This window comes from Eriocheir sinensis, chromosome 36 (assembly GCF_024679095.1).
Source record: "Eriocheir sinensis breed Jianghai 21 chromosome 36, ASM2467909v1, whole genome shotgun sequence".
Taxonomy (NCBI): Eukaryota; Metazoa; Arthropoda; class Malacostraca; order Decapoda; family Varunidae; genus Eriocheir; species Eriocheir sinensis.
In genome coordinates, this window is record NC_066544.1 from 10,915,778 (window position 1) to 10,934,009 (window position 18,232).

The 18,232-nt window shown below is 40.9% G+C and overlaps 2 long non-coding RNA genes across 3 annotated transcripts in view; one reads left to right on the forward strand and one right to left on the reverse strand.

Annotated features, from left to right (window-relative positions):
- LOC127007788 (uncharacterized) overlaps nucleotides 1-17,342 on the forward strand; it is a 31,188-nt gene extending 13,846 nt beyond the window's left edge. The window contains exons 2-3 of one of the 2 annotated variants that reach the window (XR_007760545.1): nucleotides 14,663-16,311; nucleotides 16,708-17,342. This is a non-coding gene — a long non-coding RNA (uncharacterized LOC127007788). The remainder of the gene's footprint in view (nucleotides 1-14,662; nucleotides 16,312-16,707) is intronic. The other variant, XR_007760546.1, reaches the window with a different exon arrangement.
- LOC127007789 (uncharacterized) lies at nucleotides 4,691-5,369 on the reverse strand. Its single transcript, XR_007760548.1, has 3 exons — nucleotides 5,236-5,369; nucleotides 5,027-5,106; nucleotides 4,691-4,911 (listed from the first exon to the last, which is right to left on the reverse strand). It is a non-coding gene; the product is annotated as an uncharacterized LOC127007789 (long non-coding RNA).
- Nucleotides 17,343-18,232: the final 890 nt, after the last annotated feature.

The window sequence follows — 18,232 nt, forward strand, 5'->3', positions numbered from 1 at the left end:
CTCTCTTGTTGTTGTTGTTATTGTTCTTCTTCTTCTTCTTCTTCTTCTTCTTCTTCTTCTTCTTCTTCTTCTTCTTCTTCTTTCTCTTCTCTTTCCCTCTATCCTCTTTGTCCACTATGTTTAACCAGTCCTTCTCCTCCTCCTCCTCCTCCTCCTCCTGCTTCCCTCTTTGTCCGCTGCTCTGTTCAGACATCATCATCTTCCTCCTCCTCCTCCTCCTCCTCCTCTTCCTCTGTTTATTTGTCTTCTTCCATTGCTCCACCTCTCCCGTTTCTCCCCACTCAACAGTCATTTGTTCTGTAACCCTGCACAGCGTAATCTCTCTCTCTCTCTCTCTCTCTCTCTCTCTCTCTCTCTCTCTCTCTCTCTCTCTCTGCTTCTTATATCATTCTCTCTTCCTTTTCTTCCTCTTCTATCTGCCACTTTCTCTTCCTTTTCCTCTTCCTCTTCCTTCTTCTCTTCCATTCCGTCTCTTCTTTTTTATCCTCTTCCTCTTCCTCTTTCTCTTTCTTCAATATCATCTTTATCATCTATTCCTCCTCTCTCTCTCTCTCTCTCTCTCTCTCTCTCTCTCTCTCTCTGGCAGACAATGGAGGCGTCTGGACAGTATGGAGTCAGATGAGAGTTCGTGATAATGTGAGAGAATAAGAAAAGGAAAATAAAAAAGGAAAATATTAATAACAATGGTGAGGGTTGAAAGACGTTGAGGGTTTGTTTTTGTTATAGTGGTAAAAGTAGTAGTAGTAGTAATAGTAGTAGTAGTAGTAGTTAGTGCGTGGTTAGTGCAGGTCCTTCCGCCTCCTAGAGTAGTGTTACGTCCTTGGGGTCCTCCTCCTCCTCCTCCTCCTCTTCTTCCTTCCTCTTCATCAAATTCTGTTAAGCCTCCCAGATGTAGAATGCTAACCACTCCTCCTCCTCCTCCTCCTCTTCTTCCTTCCTCTTCATCAAATTCTGTTAAGCCTCCCAGATGTAGAATGCTAACCACTCCTCCTCCTCCTCCTCCTCTTCCTCTTCCTCCTCTCCTCCTCTCCTCCTCCTCCTCCTCCTCCTCCTCCTCCTCCTCCTCCTCCTCCTCTTCTATAACTGAGTCTTACGCCATTGGAACGACCTCCCTGCTGAAGTAGTAAGTGCAGAAACCATCAACTTCTAAAACCGCATCGACCGTCACTTCTAGACAACGGGAGTAAACTGAAAATTGGCTCCGAAATGCTTTGGTCTGTTCTGCAGCTCTACAGCGGGCAACCTCGTAATGAGCCAATGCGCTTTCTGTTGCCTATCTTTCCATGTTTCAATGTTTCCTTCTCTTCGTCGTCGTTTTTAGACTCATCACATGTTTTTGTTAAGTAAGTATATGACGGTTGTGTGTGTGTGAGAGAGAGAGAGAGAGAGAGAGAGAGAGAGAGAGAGAGAGAGAGAGAGAGAGAGAGATGGCCGGCCCCTCCTAACCATATTTCCTGCAACTCCCCTTTCCCCCTTCCTCCCCCTCTCCTTCCCCCTTCCCCTTCCCTCCCCTTTTCTATCCCCCTCTGCCTCTACCCTCACTTCCTGACCACCACTAACCACCCCCATCACCACCACCACCACCATCATCATCACCACCATCATCACCATCACCACCACCACCACCACCACCATCATCACCATCATCATCATCACCACTGGAGTCTGCGCGAGGCCGGTCATCCTACACGGCCTCTCCTCCGGTAAACCCAACACCACCTAGCCGCTCATCCTTGCATTTATCTATCGTTTTTTTGAAGGTGTCTATCGTATTGGCGCTCACCACACGCCTGCCCTCCCCGCCACTCACTCATTCACCTCTCTCTCTCTCTCTCTCTCTCTCTCTCTCTCTCTCTCTCTCTGTGTATCTGTCTGTCTTTATCTGTCTGTGTGTATGTCTCTCTCTGTATCTGTGTGTGTATGTCTGTCTGTTTGTCTTTATCTGTCTGTGTATGTCTGACTGTATCTGTCTGTGTATCTCTCTCTCTCTCTCTCTCTCTCTCTCTCTCTCTCTCTCTCTCTCTCTCTCTCTCTCTCTCTCTCTCCATTCGTTGAGTTTCAATTTATCTAACTTACAATTATGCTATGAGTCCCACCCTAATTTTTTGCTATGAGAAATTCTTATATAGTTTTTTTTCTTTTCTCTTTCTTTGTTCTCGTCATTGTTTTCTTTTGTGATTTTGTTTGTTTGTTTGTTCCTCTTATTTACTTACTTTTCTCTTTCTCCTTTTGTCTTCCTTTCCCTTTTCTTCTGTTCTTTTCGTATTCTTCTTCGTGTTCTTTTTGTTCTTGTTGTATACCAGAACTCTATTGATATTATTCCTACACCATCATCATCATCATTATCATCACCACTTCCACTAACACCACCATCTATACTATCATTATCTCCCTTTACTCATTCCCCTCTTCCTCCATCTTCCCCACTAGTAAACTCCTATCTTCAATTTCTCTCCATCATCAGTATTTTCTCCCTTTTTTCCTATTTTTTTGTGTCTGAAGCATCCTCCCTTTTGTCCTTTCCGCCATATTTTGTATTTATTCATTTCATTTTTCTTCCTCTTCCCGTTTTTTCCTCTTTACATCCTTATTTTTCTTCATATCACGGTTTTCTTATCTTCTTTCCTCTTTGCATTTCCTTCTTTCCTTCCTTTCTCTCGCTTTTCATCTGCCCTCCACCTCACATTTTCATTCATATTTCATTCCTTTCATTCATACCTCCTCTTCACCTTTCACTCTCCCTTCATCTTCTTTTTCCATCTTCTCTCTTCCCCCTCATTCATCCTTTGCTCCATCTCTTTTCCCCTCTTCTGCTTTGTCCTGTCTGTCTGTCTGTCCGTTTGTTTGTGTGTTTGTCTGTCTGTGTTCATCTTTTAATAGTCTCTGCTTGTCCGTCTTTCTACACACACACACACACACACACACACACACACTCACACACACACACACACACACACACACACACACACACACACTCACACACACACACACACACACACACACACACACACACACACACACACACACACACACACACACACACACACACACACACACACACACACACACCAGGCATATAATTAGCCTCAGAGCGGACTTCACACACACCTGTCTAAGCGATTATCACCTATGGAGAGGCAGGTGTGTGCACAGGTGGTGGTGGTGGTGGTGGTGATTACGGGGGTGGTGGGGATAATGACGGTGGTGGCCTATTGGTGTTGATGGAGGGGTGGTGGTGATGGTCGTGGTGGTTAAGGTGAGGATTATGGTGGTGGTTGAGGTGGTGGTGTCGACTTTTTAGGTTGTCTGATATTGATGGTAGGGGTGGTAATAGCAGAGGAGGAGGAGGAGAAGGAAACAGAAACATGGAAATGCAGGCAACAGAAAGCCCATTCGCTCATTACGAGGTTATTAATACATCGGTTTTTAATTTACTCCTGACGTAACGAAATAAAGGTCAATTCGATTTTTAAAGAAGTTGATGGTATTCACACTTACTACCGCTGAAAGAGGGGCGAAGAAGAAAAAGAGAATGAAAAGGAGGAGGAGGAGGAAATAAAAACAAGTAGAATGAGGAATCGTTAAGAAAAAGGAGGAGGAGAATTAGTACATAATATAAAGAGTCTGCAAGAGGCCGGTTTGTCTGTAGAAGGCAGGTCCTGTAAACCTAACCCCACCTAACCTCACTACCCTTGAACTTATGTAACCTTCTTGAATGTGTATCGTATTGGCACTCACCACATGACTGCCAAGCCTGTTCCACTCTTTCACTCACCACCGCTATTACTAAACTTAACCCCACCTACCTTACTACCCTTGAACTTAATCTAACCTTTTCTTGAATGTGTCTATCGTAATTGCACTCTTCACATGACTGCCAAGCCTGTTCCACTGTTCCACTCATCCACCACTCCATTAGTAAACGTAATCCGACCTAACCTCACTACCCTTGAACTTATCTAACCTTTTCTTGAATGTGTCTATCGTATTGGCACTCACCACATGACTGCCAAGCCTGTTCCACTGTTCCACTCATCCACCACTCCATTAGTAAACGTAACCCGATCTACCCTCACTATCCTTGAACTTATCTAACCTTTTCTTGAATGTCTATCGTATTGGCACTCACCACATGACTGCCAAGCCTGTTCCACTGTTCCACTCATCCACCATTCCATTAGTAAACGTAATCCGATCTACCCTCACTATCCTTGAATTTATCTAACCTTTTCTTGAATGTATATCGTATTGGCATTCACCACATGACTGCCAAGCCCGTTCCACTGTTCCACTCACCACCGCTATTACTAAACCTAACCGCACGAACCTCACTACCCATGAACTTATCTGACCTTTTCTTAAATGTCTATCGTATTAGCACTCACCACATGACTGCAAACCTGTTCCACTCATCCACTTCTCTTACTAAACTTAACCCCACCTACCTTACTTCCCATGGACTTAATCTAACCTTTTCTTGAATGTGTTTATCGTAATGACATTCTCCACAATACTACCATGTCTGTTCCACTCATCCACCACTCTATTACCAAACCTAACCCTACCTAACCTCTCCTAATTTAACCTTCAGAACCCTTGAACTTATCTAACCTCTCCTTTAAAATGTCTGTCCTATTGGCACTCACCACATCACTGCCAGGCCTGTTCCACTCATCCACCAATTACCAAACCTAACTCCACCTAACCTCACCTAATATTACCAAACCTAACCCTACCTAACCTCACCTAATATTACCAAACCTAACCCTACCTAACCTCACCTAATATTACCAAACCTAACCCCACCTAACCTCACCTAATATTACCAAACCTAACCCTACCTAACCTCACCTAATATTACTAAACCTAACCCTACCTAACCTCACCTAATATTACCAAACCTAACCCTACCTAACCTCACCTAATATTACCAAACCTAACCCCACCTAACCTCACCTAATATTACCAAACCTAACCCTACCTAACCCTACCTAACCTCACCTAATATTACCAAACCTAACCCCACCTAACCTCACCTAATATTACCAAACCTAACCCTACCTAACCTCACCTAATATTACCAAACCTAACCCTACCTAACCTCACCTAATATTACTAAACCTAACCTACCTAACCTCACCTAATATTACCAAACCTAACCCTACCTAACCTCACCTAATATTACTAAACCTAACCCTACCTAACCTCACCTAATATTACCAAACCTACCCTCACCTAATATTACCAAACCTAACCCTACCTAACCTCACCTAATATTACCAAACCTAACCCTACCTAACCTCACCTAATATTACCAAACCTAACCCTACCTAACCTCACCTAATATTACCAAACCTAACCCCACCTAACCTCACCTAATATTACCAAACCTAACCCTACCTCACCTAATATTACCAAACCTAACCCCACCTAACCTCACCTACTATTACCACACCTAACCCTACCTAACCTCACCTATTACCAAACCTAACCCTACTCAACCTCACCTAATATTACTAAACCTAACCCCACCTAACCTCACCTAATCCGAACCTGACTACCTATTTTGGCCACTCATTTCAACTTACCTAAAGGGGGCAGTGATTAGCGGGCTTTTTTCTTTTAATTATTTATGTATTTATTTTTGCCATTTAACTGCCTTCTTTACTGAAACAAACAAACAGAGAGGATTATTTAACCGCCTGGACGAACGGCGTAGAAGATATCAAGTTGTAGGAGGAGTAGGGAGATCAACAGGAAGAGGAGGAGGAGGAGGAGGAGCAGGAGGAATGTGGCCTGTGACGTCATCAAGTGAGGGGAAAAATCCCTTTGCTGGCTCACAAGGTCAACATATTGTCCTCTCACGGTCACCCCCTCCCCTCCCCCTCCTCCTCCCCCCTCATATCCACCCCTGCCATCTTCTCCCTTAAATAATCTCCCCACGCCCCTGACCATTCTCTCTCTCTCTCTCTCTCTCTCTCTCTCTCTCTCTCTCTCTCTCTCTCTCTCGTGGTATGTAGGCAAGTCAGAAGGTACGCCCTGATGAACACACACACACACACACACACACAAAGACACACAAAGACACACATTTTTACGTACCCATGTCTGTGTGTGTGTGTTTGTTCCAATTTATCATTCACCTGTGCTTAGAGACACCTGTGAAATCGCTAATTGCAGACCCTCCTCCTCCTCTACAGGTAACTTTAGCCAGGTGTGTGAGATTTCCCGACCTAGGAGAGGGAAAGGTTGATATATATTTATTTTTTTCATTTTTTCTTCTTTTTTTTTTCGTTCATTGTTTAGTTTTCACTTATTCGTGTGTTATGCTTTCTCTTTCTTTCTCCTTTTTTTCTTTTTCGTTTGTTTCCTTTTTCGTTTGTTTCCTTTTTCCTTTATTTATTTTATTTTCCATCTCTCGTTCTTTCATTCAGTCTTTCTTTCTCTTTCTCTCTTTCTTTCTTTCTTTCTTTCTTTCTTTCTTTTTTTCTTTTTCCTCCTCATGTACGGAAATGCCATACATCCACGTGTGTGTGTGTGTGTGTGTGTGTGTGTGTGTGTGTGTGTGTGTGTGTGTGTGTGTTTTAACGAAAGGTGGTGGGGGTATGCAAAAATGAGGCCTCTGCTCTGTGTGTCTGTGTGTGTGTGTGTGTGTGTGGTGTGTGTGTGTGTGTGTGTGTGTGTGTGTGTTACAAGGTCAAGGTCTGGTGTTTATTTAGGGATGTAGTGAAGCTTTTAGAGAGAGAGAGAGAGAGAGAGAGAGAGAGAGAGAGAGAGAGAGAGAGAGAGAGAAGAAAAGGGAAGAGAAGAAGAATTACCAAAACGAGGAAAAGTGGAAAGGCTGAATAGGAGAAGGAAGAGATGATGATGATGAAGAAGAAGAAGAAGAAAAAGGAGAAGAAGAAGAAGGACATTGACGATACAGAGGAAGAAATAAAGACTGACAAAAGAGAAATGAGCAAAAAAGGGAAGGAAGAGAAATATAAAAAAAAAGTAGAAGGAAGAACGTGAAAGAAAGCAACAAATAAAGGATAGAATAAAAGAAGACCGTGATAAAGAAGAGAAGAAGAAGAGAGAGTGAAGAAAGAGTGGAGAGGAGAAAAGAAGAGGAGGAGGAGGAGACGAAGAACAGATGTACATGTCTTAATACGTATAAGTCGTAGAAAGAAGAGGAGGAGGAAGAGGAAGAGGGGGAGGAGGAGGAGGAGGATAGTGAAGGGATTGTGAAGCATGCAAGTTGAGATAAAGATGGTCAGAGAGAGAGAGAGAGAGAGAGAGAGAGAGAGAGAGAGAGAGAGAGAGAGAGAGAGAGAGAGAGAGAGAGAGAGAGAGAGATGGAAGAAGATGGTGACTCTACACTAATAAGAGAAGGAGGAGGAGGGTGACGACGCAGGATATTGTGAAAGAAAGAAGGAAAGAAAGAATGGGTGATAAAGATGGTGGGAATGTCGGAAAGATGATGAAGGAGAAAATGGTGGATGAAAGAAAGATAACAACGATGGATGAGAAAGGAGAAGAATGAAGAAGTTTACGATTGAATAAGAGAAGAAAAGAGAATGAATGAATGAGAAAAAGAAGATTATGGATGAATGAACAAAAAGGGAAGAGAAGAGAAAATGGGAGAAAAAATAATGATAGACGAATGAGAAGAAAATGGATGAATGAGAAGCAGTAAAAAATAACGAAGTAACGAAGACTATAAATAGATAAGAAACGAGAAATGAAGGAAGAAATATAAAGAAGAGAGGAAGAACGATAAAGAAGAGAAAGGAAAAGAAGGAGAAGAAGCATAAAGAGGAAAAAAATGAAAAAGGAAGGAAGAGAAAAAGAGGAAGAAGAGATGAAAGAATGGGAAAAAAGGAGAAAGGAAAAGGAGGAGGAAAAGGATAATAAATATAAAAAATAAAATGATAAAGAAAGAAAAAGAAAAAAGGAGGAAATAAAGGAAAATGAGTAGAAAAGGAAGAAGATAAAGTAGAATAAGAAAAAAAGGAATAGATTGAAATAAAAAATGAGTCAAATAGAATAATAATAAGTTGAATAAAAAGGAAAGGAAGGAAAGTAGAAAGAGGAATACAGTGAAATAGAAAACGAGTCAAATAGAAGAAGAATTAGTTGAAAGAAAAGAATTAAGAGTTGCAAAAAAGGAAAGGAAGGAAAGTAGAGAGAGAGAGAGAGAGAGAGAGAGAGAGAGAGAGAGAGAGAGAGAAACAAAAACAAATAGGTTGTGTTTTCCAGCTCGCTTTTTTTCGTCTACTTTCTTTTTTCATTTATTATCTTCCTTTTTTATTCCTTTCTTTGTTTGTTTATTTACCGCAACACAAAACATTAACACAAAACATCAAAATAAACCCTCAAAACAAAACATCAAATCAAAACATCAAAACAAAACATCAAAACAAAACATCAAATCAAAACATCAAAACAAAACATCACAACAAAACATCAAAACAAAACAACAAAACAAAACACCCCAAAAAAAACATCAAATCAAAACATCAAAACAAAACATCAAAATAAGACATCAAAACAAAACATCAAAACACCAAAACAAAACAACAAAACAAAACATCAAAACAAAACATCAAAACACCAAAACAAAACAACAAAACAAAACAACAAAACAAAACATCAAAACACCAAAACAAAACAACAAAACAAAACAAACGCAAAAAAAAAAAAACATTAACTGGTTCCAGAAAAAAAGTTAATTTATTCCGGTATTGACGTCATTCCGCTGCTGCTGCTATTGTTGTCGTTGTCGTTGTTGTTGTTGTTGTTGTTGTTGTTGTTGTTATGCTGTCCGTTGTTTTGTCTTTGTTTTCTTTTGTTTTTAAGTCGCGTTCGCCTCGACAGTTACTCTTATTTTTTCGTTTTTGTTTTTTTATTTGTTTTCCTTTGTTTCTCCCTTTTTCGTTCTCCTCTTCTCCTTCTTTTTCTAATCTTCTTTTCCTTTTTCTCTTCCCTTGCTTTCTAAATTTTTGGCTATTTATACTTTTCCCCCTTTCTCTTCTTCTTCTTCTTCTTCTCCTCTTCTTCATTCCCTTTTCTCTTCCCTTCCTTTCTCATTTTGTTTTTCTATATGCTTTTCCTCCTTTTCCTATCTCTTCTTTATTGTTCTTCCTCTCTTCTTCCTATTTCTTCTCCCGTTTCTTTTTTTATAATTATTTATGCTTCGTCCTTCTTTATATTAATTGCACTTCATTTGAGAGAGAGAGAGAGAGAGAGAGAGAGAGAGAGAGAGAGAGAGAGAGAGAGAGAGAGAGAGAGAGAGAGAGAGAGAGAGAGAGAGAGAAAAAAATAGACAAATATAAAGGTAGACACATAAAAACACACACACACACACACACACACACACACACACACACACACACACACACACACACACACACACACACACACACACACACAGGTAAACAAATATAAACACACACAAAAAACAACTCCCATCTATATACAAATCAAGGTTACTAATTTGAATACAGGAGCAAGGTGTACTTTTCCTCGTCACCTGTTCCCATTTTTTTCCTTCTGTGCAAATTATACAAAACTAATCATTTACTTTTTTCTTTATTTTACTTTCCATTAACTCTTTCTTGTCTTCTTACTTTTCTCTTCCTGTTCTTCCTTATTCCTTTTTTTTTCTTTCTTTTTCTTCCATTGACAAGTTCCTTTCTTCCTCCCTTGCACTTTCTTTCCCATTCTTTCTTACTTTTCACTCGTTTTCTTTATCCCTCCTTTCTTTACTTTATTATTATTATTTATTTAACTTTAGTCAGTGCGTTTTACCTGTACCAGTTACTTTTTATTTTTATTTTACCTTTTCACACCTGTCGACACTTTTAAACCTCCCACCTGAATGTAAATATATATACCCAATTTTAGGCGTGTGTGTGTGTGTGTGTGTGTGTGTGTGTGTGTGTGTGTGTGTGTTTGTTTGTTTGTTTGTTTGTTTGTTTGTTTGAGTACGCACCTCCTCCATCTGTCTCTGTGTCGTAGTAAATTCTCTCTCTCTCTCTCTCTCTCTCTCTCTCTCTCTCTCTCTCTCTCTCTCTCTCTCTCTCTCTCTCTCTCTCTCTCTCTCTCTCTCAATTAGTTCTCATTTGCATATCGAGTCATAGCGAGGCAGCATTCACACCTTAAAGTGTCGATAACAGGAGGAGGAGGAGGAGGAGGAGGAGGAGGAGGAGGAGGAGGAGGAGGAAGAGGAGGAGGTGGAGGAGGAGGAGGAGGCAAGGGAGATATTAAAAGGCTAGCTGGAGGAGGGATAAAAAGGAAACATGGAAACATGGAAACATGGAAATGCAGGCAACAGAAAGCCTATTGGCTCATTACGAGGTCGCCCGCTTGGGTGATTTAATCTGCTCGATCGCCACTTGGGGCTTGGTGAGCAGATGAAAGCACCTCGATATTGAGGAGCAGATGGAAGCCCCTCGTTATTCAGTTTACTCCTGACGCAGCGAAATGACGGTCGATTCTATATTTGAAGGAGTTGATGGTATTCGCATTTACTACTTCTGAGGGAAGATTGTTCCAGTGGCGGATGACTCGGTTTGAAAAGAAACTCCTTCCAATGTCTGTGTTACATCGACTCGACTGAATGGGTAAACCGTTATTTCTAGTTCTTGAGTTGGTTTGCAGTTCAAAGAATTTGGAGTAATCGACGTTATTGAACTTTTTTAGATACTTGAAGACTTGAATCATATCCCCTCGTAGGCGTCTTTTCTCCAATGTAAAGAGATTGAGTCGCTTGAGTCGTTCCTCGTACGGTTGAGCCCTGAAGGTTGGAATCATCTTTGTGGCGCGTCGTTGAATCCTTTCCAGTAAAGCAATGTCCTTTCTGTAATTGGGAGACCAGAACTGCACTGCATACTCGAGGTGCGGTCTTACCATGGAATTATACAAGGATAGCATCACGTCTGGTGTTTTACACTCGAAGTTCCTCGCTATGAACCCGAGCATAATGTTGGCCTTGTTGTATGCTTTTTTACAGTGATTCAGTGATTCAGTGAAGAAAAATAGGCAGTGGCGAGGAGGAGGAGGAGAAGAAGAAGGGAGGAAATGGAGGAGAGAAGACAAAGAAGAAGTGGAGGAGGAGGAGGATGTGACTGATATTTAAAAGGTGACGTGTTGATTTAAAGAGAATGAGGCGAAGGAGGAGGAGGAGGGATAATGGTGTGGCACTGGTTTTAAGTGGCAGAGGAAGATGAGCAGGTGGAGAAGGAGGAGGGGGAGGAGGAGGAAGAGGAGGAGGAGGAAGAGGAGACGTGACTTGACTTAGGACAGCATCATACACATCTTTGTTAAATATTGATGATGATGATGAAGAAGAAAAAAAGTAGAAGAAAAGGAGGAGGAGGATGGAGAAGAAGAAGAAGAAGAAGAAGAAGAAGAAACAGAGGCAGAAGAAGAAGAAGAAACAGAAGCAGAAGAATAGGAGGAAGAGGAGGAGGAGGAGGAGGAGTGAAGAAGGAAAAAAAAAGTAGAAGGAAATGAGGAGGAGGAGGAGGAGGAGGATGGAAAAGAAGAAGAAAAAGAAGAAGAAGAAAAAGAAGAAGAAGAAACAGAGGCAGAGGAATAGGAGGAGGAGGAAGAGGAGGAGGAGGAGGAGGAGGAAGAAGAAGAATGAGGTTACCAATACTTATACCAGAACACGAACAAGGAGAACAACAAGAATAATAATAGTAATAATAAATACAGAAGAAGAACAACAACAACAATAACATTAACATTAATAAATAACAAAAACAAAAAAATAAGAAGATACGAAAATAAACAAGAAGAAAAAAGAGGAAAAGATAGATGAAGGAAAAAGAAAAGGAACAGAACAAAAGAACAAAGTGGAGCAAAGAAAAAGAAGAAAAAGACGATAAAGAAGAAGAAAAAAGTTGATCAACAAATAGCAAGAAGGAAAAAGGAGAAGAAAGATGATGAAGATGAGAACCACAAGAAGAAAAAGAAGAAGAGGAAGAAGAAGAAAAGGAAGAATTAGAATAAGAGAAGGAAGAAGAAGAAGAAAAAGATGGTGATGAAGATGAAGAAGAAAATAAGAAACAAAGAGAAGAAAAGACGAAGAAGTAGAGCAAGAATAAGAAGCAGAAGACGATAAAGAAGAAGTAGAAGAAGAAAAAGAACAAGAAGAAGCAGAAGAGAAAGAGAAAGAAGAAAAAGCAGAAGAAAACGAAGAAGAAGAACAAGAAGAAGCAGAAGAAGAGGAAGAGAAATAAGAAAACGAACAACAGCAACATCAACAACAACAACAACAAAAAAAGAAAGAAAAAAAGAAGAGGAAGAAGATACAAACAAAAGAAAAAAAAATCAACAATATTTATAACATCCGACACACGATCCCTTCCGTCCTTCTCTTGTTAAATGCCTCCACTGTTGAGAGAGAGAGAGAGAGAGAGAGAGAGAGAGAGAGAGAGAGAGAGAGAGAGAGAGAGAGAGAGAGAGAGAGAGAGAGAGAGAGAGAGAGAGAGAGAGTCTAGCCCCTATCCCTTTACACTACCCTACCCCAACTTCTCCTCCTCCTCCTCCTCCTCCTTCTCCTCCCCATCCTCTTCTTCTTCTTCTTCTTCTTCTTCTTCTTCTTCTTCTTCTTCCTTTGCATTCTTAGCTTATTCATACATACACACTCCATTTCCTCTTCTTCCTCCTCCTCTTTACTCTTCCCTTCTCCTCCTCCTCTTCTCTAGTCTTCCCTTCTCTCTCCCTTTCACTAGTTTATTATTTTATTTTCTTCGTCTGTCTACGTTTACATCCATCATGGTCACTTGTCTTCATTAGGGAATCTATTATTTTTATATATTTATTTTATCAACACAACTCTTTGGTTAGGTTAGGTTAGGGAGAAGGGGGAAAGGGAGGGTGATGGGAAGGGGCAGGGTAAGGAAGGGATGGTGAATAGGGGAAGAGGGAAGGAGAAGTTATGATATTGGGATGGGAGAAGATAAGGAACGGATAGGGAGGATAGGAGAGGAGGAAGGGGATTGGTGAACAGGGGAAGGGGAAAGGGGAGAGGAGGGAAGGGGAAGTTATGATGTTGGGATGAGAGAGGAAAGTAAGGAAGGGATAGGGAAGATAGGAGAGGAGGAAGGAGGAGGGAAGGTAATGGGGTTATAGAAGGGAGAGGGTTACGGATAGGGGGGTGGGGAAGGGCAGGGGATGGGGTTACAGAAGTCGGGAGAGGGTTACGGAAAGGGGAGAAGGGGAAGGAAGGGGAGGGGGGAAGGGTTGACTCACCAATTTGGGAGAGGGGAAGTGGGAGGAATGGGGAGCGTGTGAAGCATTTCCGCCCCCCCTCTCTCTCTCTCTCTCTCTCTCTCTCTCTCTCTCTCTCTCTCTCTCTCTCTCTCTCTCTCACACACACTAATTGATTGATAGATTGACATTTTTATTATTCGTTTCCTGATAATTTTCATTCGTCATTGAAGAAGAAAGAGAGAAGAGGCTCTCTCTCTCTCTCTCTCTCTCTCTCTCTCTCTCTCTCTCTCTCTCTCTCTCTCTCTCTTTCTCTCTCTCTCTCTCTCTCTCTCTCTCGGAAATCTATTAGGCTTTTCCTGTAGCTAATAACATCGTAAGGTGCGTAATAAAAAGATAGATAGATAGGTGGATAGATAGATAGATAGATAGATAAACAGCATAAGAGTTACAAATTATATTAAAGAAAACATGAAGACATTTATAATCATACCTTCGACTCATCTATAAAGTTTTGCCTTGTCATATATATCTTTCTTTCTTTCTTTTTTTTCTTTACTTCCCACTCACTCATTCCTGAACACTTAATATCACTAACTAACACTAACACAACACTTCCTCTCTTTCAATATCACTAACACTAACACAACATTTCCTCTCTTTCAATATCACTAACACTAACAACATTTCCTCTTTTAATATCACTAACTAACACAACACTTCCTCTCTTTCAATATCACTAACGAACACTAACACAGCATTTCCTCTCTTTGCATAACTTAAGAACAATATATATCAAAGCAGACATTTTCCCGTAAGACCCTCGACTTATTCAGTTTTGCCTTGTCATATTATAATCTCTTCCTTGTCTTTCTTTCTTTACTTCCTACTCCTTCCCAAATCCCTTCAATATCATCTACTAATACTAACACAACCTTCCTACTCTTCCAATTACTCTCCCCATTTCAATATCTAGTTAAGTTTTCAGTCCATATCACTTTCTATTATAACCGACACAAAATTCCTTCCCTTTCCATAACTTCGCTACTAATACTAACACAACCTTCCTTCTCTTCCAATAACTTTCCCATTTCAATATCTAGTTGAGTTTTCAGTCCTTATCGCTTACCATTATTGCCAACACAAACTTCCTTCTCTTTCCATAACTTGGCTCATTTCAATATTATGTTTATGTTCAAGTCTTTGGTGCCTTGTGTTATGATATTGTTTGTGCGATCTATGCCCTCCAGATGGCGTAAGGTAGCCTGACATGTGTGATTTTGGGACATATTCGCCCTTACTACATGCTTCGCTCATTTCAATATCAAGTATATGTTCAAGTCTTTGGTGCCTTGTGTTATGATATTGTTTGTGCGATCTATGCCCACCAGATGGCGTGAGGTAGCCTGACATGTGTGATTTAGGGACATATTCGCCCTTACTACATGCTCTTCTCTCCTAGGTCGCCCATACTACAAGCTCTCCCTTCCTCGGCCATACCCTTGAGGTCAGTTCCGGCAATAACAGTGAGCAAGACCTCGTTACCTATACAAGCTTTCTAGGAATCGCTATTAAGGGTTAGTTAGACTCGACATGTTGATGGTAGTAACAGTGTGGGTCCTTAATCTAACATTTCGGGGTTTACACACGCGCATTTGGTAAGGCTTTCGGGGGGTGGGGGTGGTTGTTGTAAGTGTGATGAGGCTTTCGTAGGGGTTGTTTTAAGTGTGATAAGGCTTTCGTAGGGGTTGTAAGTGTGATAAGGCTTTCGTAGAGGTTGTTGTACGTGTGATAAGGCTTTCGAAGATGTTGTTGTGGGTATTTCCATGGGTAGTTTTTTGAGTTGGTAATAAATGACGTTTTTAAAGGCCATACTCAAATATCTCGGGGCTTACACACACACACACACACACACACACACACACACACACACACAGAGTTAGTAAGCCTTTCGTATAGGTTGAGGGTGTGGGTATTTCCATGGGTACTTTTATGAGGCTAGTAACAGTTTGACAATGCTTCCGCACGACCATGAATGTAAAAAGCATGCATGAAAGCCTGACTATATGATCTTGTTTGTGGACTTGGTAACAGTTGTTGTGAGCCTAAAGCATCTACCAATACGGACGGATGCAGGGTTGGCGAGAACAAGAGTAATTAGAAGTGATGTATGTGGAGTTTAGCGAAGAGGAAGGCAGTTAAGAAGGTGCCGTAGGTTTTCGAGTTAGTAATAAGTGGTATAAGGAAGAGATAAGTAAGTGGAAGTGATGTATGTGGAGTTTAGCGAAGTGGAAAGCAACGTTGCCAGATTGTCGTACTCAGCCTCTTGTATTTACCGACTTCCGACCCAAAAACTGTCTCCTGGGCCCCAAGATTCATTAATAATTATTATCGTTAAAATAGTTAATTCCTGATGTTTCTTGGCAATAGTTAGGCGTCAGAAACCGATAAATGCTATGCTCTGAGTACGATAATCTGGCAACGGTGGTGGAAAGCAGTTTAGAAGGTGCCGTAGGTTTTAGATAATTAAGTGGAAGTGATGTTTGTGGAGTTTAGCGAAGTGGAAGGCAGTTTAGAAGGTGCTGCTGGATTTCGAGTTAGTAATAAGTGATCTAAGGAAACGATAATTAAGTGGAAGTGATGTTTGTGGAGTTAAGCGAAGTGGAAAGCAGTTTAGAAGGTGCCGTAGGTTTTAGAGTTCGTATTAAGTGGTAAATAAGTGGAAGTGATGTGTGTGGAGTATATTTAAGTGGAAAAACAGTTAGGAAGGTGTCGTAGGTTTCGAGTCGGTAATAGCATGTTAGTAAGGAAAAATAATTGTAAGTGGAGTTTAGCGAAGGGAAAAACAGTTAAGGTGTCGATGGTTCCTGAGTTGGTAATAAGGGACGCCTGTTGATAAGGAAAAGTAATTGTAAGTGGAGTTTAGCGAAGGGGAGAGCAGTTTTGAAGGTGAGGTCTGTTAGTAAGGAGGAGATAAGTATTTAGAAGTGAAGTAAGTGGAGTTTAGCGAAGGGGAGAAGAGTTTTGAAGGTGAGGTCTGTTAGTAAGGAGGAGATAAGTATTTAGAAGTGAAGTAAGTGGAGTTTAGCGAAGGGGAGAGCAGTTTTGAAGGTGAGGTCTGTTAGTAAGGAGGAGATAAGTATTTAGAAGTGAAGTAAGGGGAGAGCAGTTTTGAAGGTGAGGTCTATTAGTAAGGAGGAGATAAGTATTTAGAAGTGAAGTAAGGGGAGAGCAGTTTTGAAGGTGAGGTCTATTAGTAAGGAGGAGATAAGTATTTAGAAGTGAAGTAAGGGGAGAGCAGTTTTGAAGGTGAGGTCTATTAGTAAGGAGGAGATAAGTATTTAGAAGTGAAGTAAGGGGAGAGCAGTTTTGAAGGTGAGGTCTGTTAGTAAGGAGGAGATAAGTATTTAGAAGTGAAGTAAGGGGAGAGCAGTTTTGAAGGTGAGGTCTGTTAGTAAGGAAGAGATAAGTATTTAGAAGTGAAGTAAGGGGAGAGCAGTTTTGAAGGTGAGGTCTGTTAGTAAGGAGGAGATAAGTATTTAGAAGTGAAGTAAGTGAAGTTTAGCGAAGGGGAGAGCAGTTTTGAAGGTGAGGTCTGTTAGTAAGGAGGAGATAAGTATTTAGAAGTGAAGTAAGTGGAGTTTAGCGAAGGGGAAAACAGATAAGAAAGTGCCGTTGGTTTTTGAGTTGGTGATAAGTTCAAGCAGTAAGGAAGAGCTTGCAATACGGCCAATTATGTTTTTTTTTTTTTTTTCAAGGATTCTCTCTCTGGTCCATATTCTTAAACGTACATATATTCATACATTAGTTCAAGGTTGATATATTTCTCTCCTTCTTCTTCTTCTTCTTCTTCTTCTTCTTCAGTCTTCTTTTTTCCTTTTTCTTCTATCCGTTTCTTCAGTCTTATTTTCTCCTTTTTCTTCTTTCGTTTCTTCAGTCTTCTCCTTTTTCTTCTTTCCGTTTCCTTAGTCTTTTCTCATTTTTCTCCTCTTCGTTTCTTCAATCTTCTTCTTTCCTCCTTTTTTCTCCTTTCCTTCTTCCTTCTTCAGTCTTATTTTCTCCTTTTTCTCCTTTCCGTTTCTTCAATCTTCTTCTTTTCTCCTTTTCTTCTTTCCGTTTCCTTAGTCTTTTCTCATTTTTCTCTTTTCTGTTTCTTCAATCTTCTTCTTTCCTCCTTTTTTCTCCTTTCCTTTTAACGTCTTATTTTCTCCTTTTTCTCCTTTCGTTTCTTCAATCTTCTTTTCTCCCTTTCTTCTTTCCGTTTCCTTAGTCTTTTCTCATTTTTCTCCTTTTCGTTTCTTCAGTCTTCTTCTTTTCTCCTTTTTCCCCTTTCGTCTCTTCAATCATCTTCTTTTCTCCTTTTCTTCTTTCCGTTTCCTTAGTCTTTGCTCATTTTTCTCCTTTTCGTTTCTTCAATCTTCTTCTTTCCTCCTTTTTTCTCCTATCCTTCTAGCGTCCTCATTTTCCTATATTGAGTTGGACGGCCTTCAATGCCATTCCCTTGTCGCCGGAAGAAACTGTGCAGCAAAATTTTAAGGCTAGTTCCCAAGGCCACAGAAAAGACCAACCTAGTATCCATGGGTGATTTTCAAGTTCAGGGTGCAGAGGAAGCGTAAAACTACCACTAGGATCATAAAACAGTCCATGAAAGGCCCAGCACCTTCCACGATAGGCTTTTCAAACGAGCTAAATGAGACACCGATATGTTTAGCGTTTTGCAGGGATGGTGAAGGTATACAGGGCGTCACCGTAGACTTTATCACGCGTGTCATTCGTTCACCCCCAAGGTCTGATCACGCGCTGGACTCGTATTCGCCGACCAGTAGAGAGAATAAAAGGGAGAAGGGGAGGAGAAATGAAGGAGAGGAGAGGGATGGGGGAGGAGGAGGAAGAGGAAAATGGAATAGGAGGAAAGTGATGGGGAGGAGGAGGAAAATTGGGTAGAGAGAGAGAGAGAGAGAGAGAGAGAGAGAGAGAGAGAGAGAGAGAGAGAGATTATTTAAAGAGCCAACTTGACTTCATTCTTCCGTCC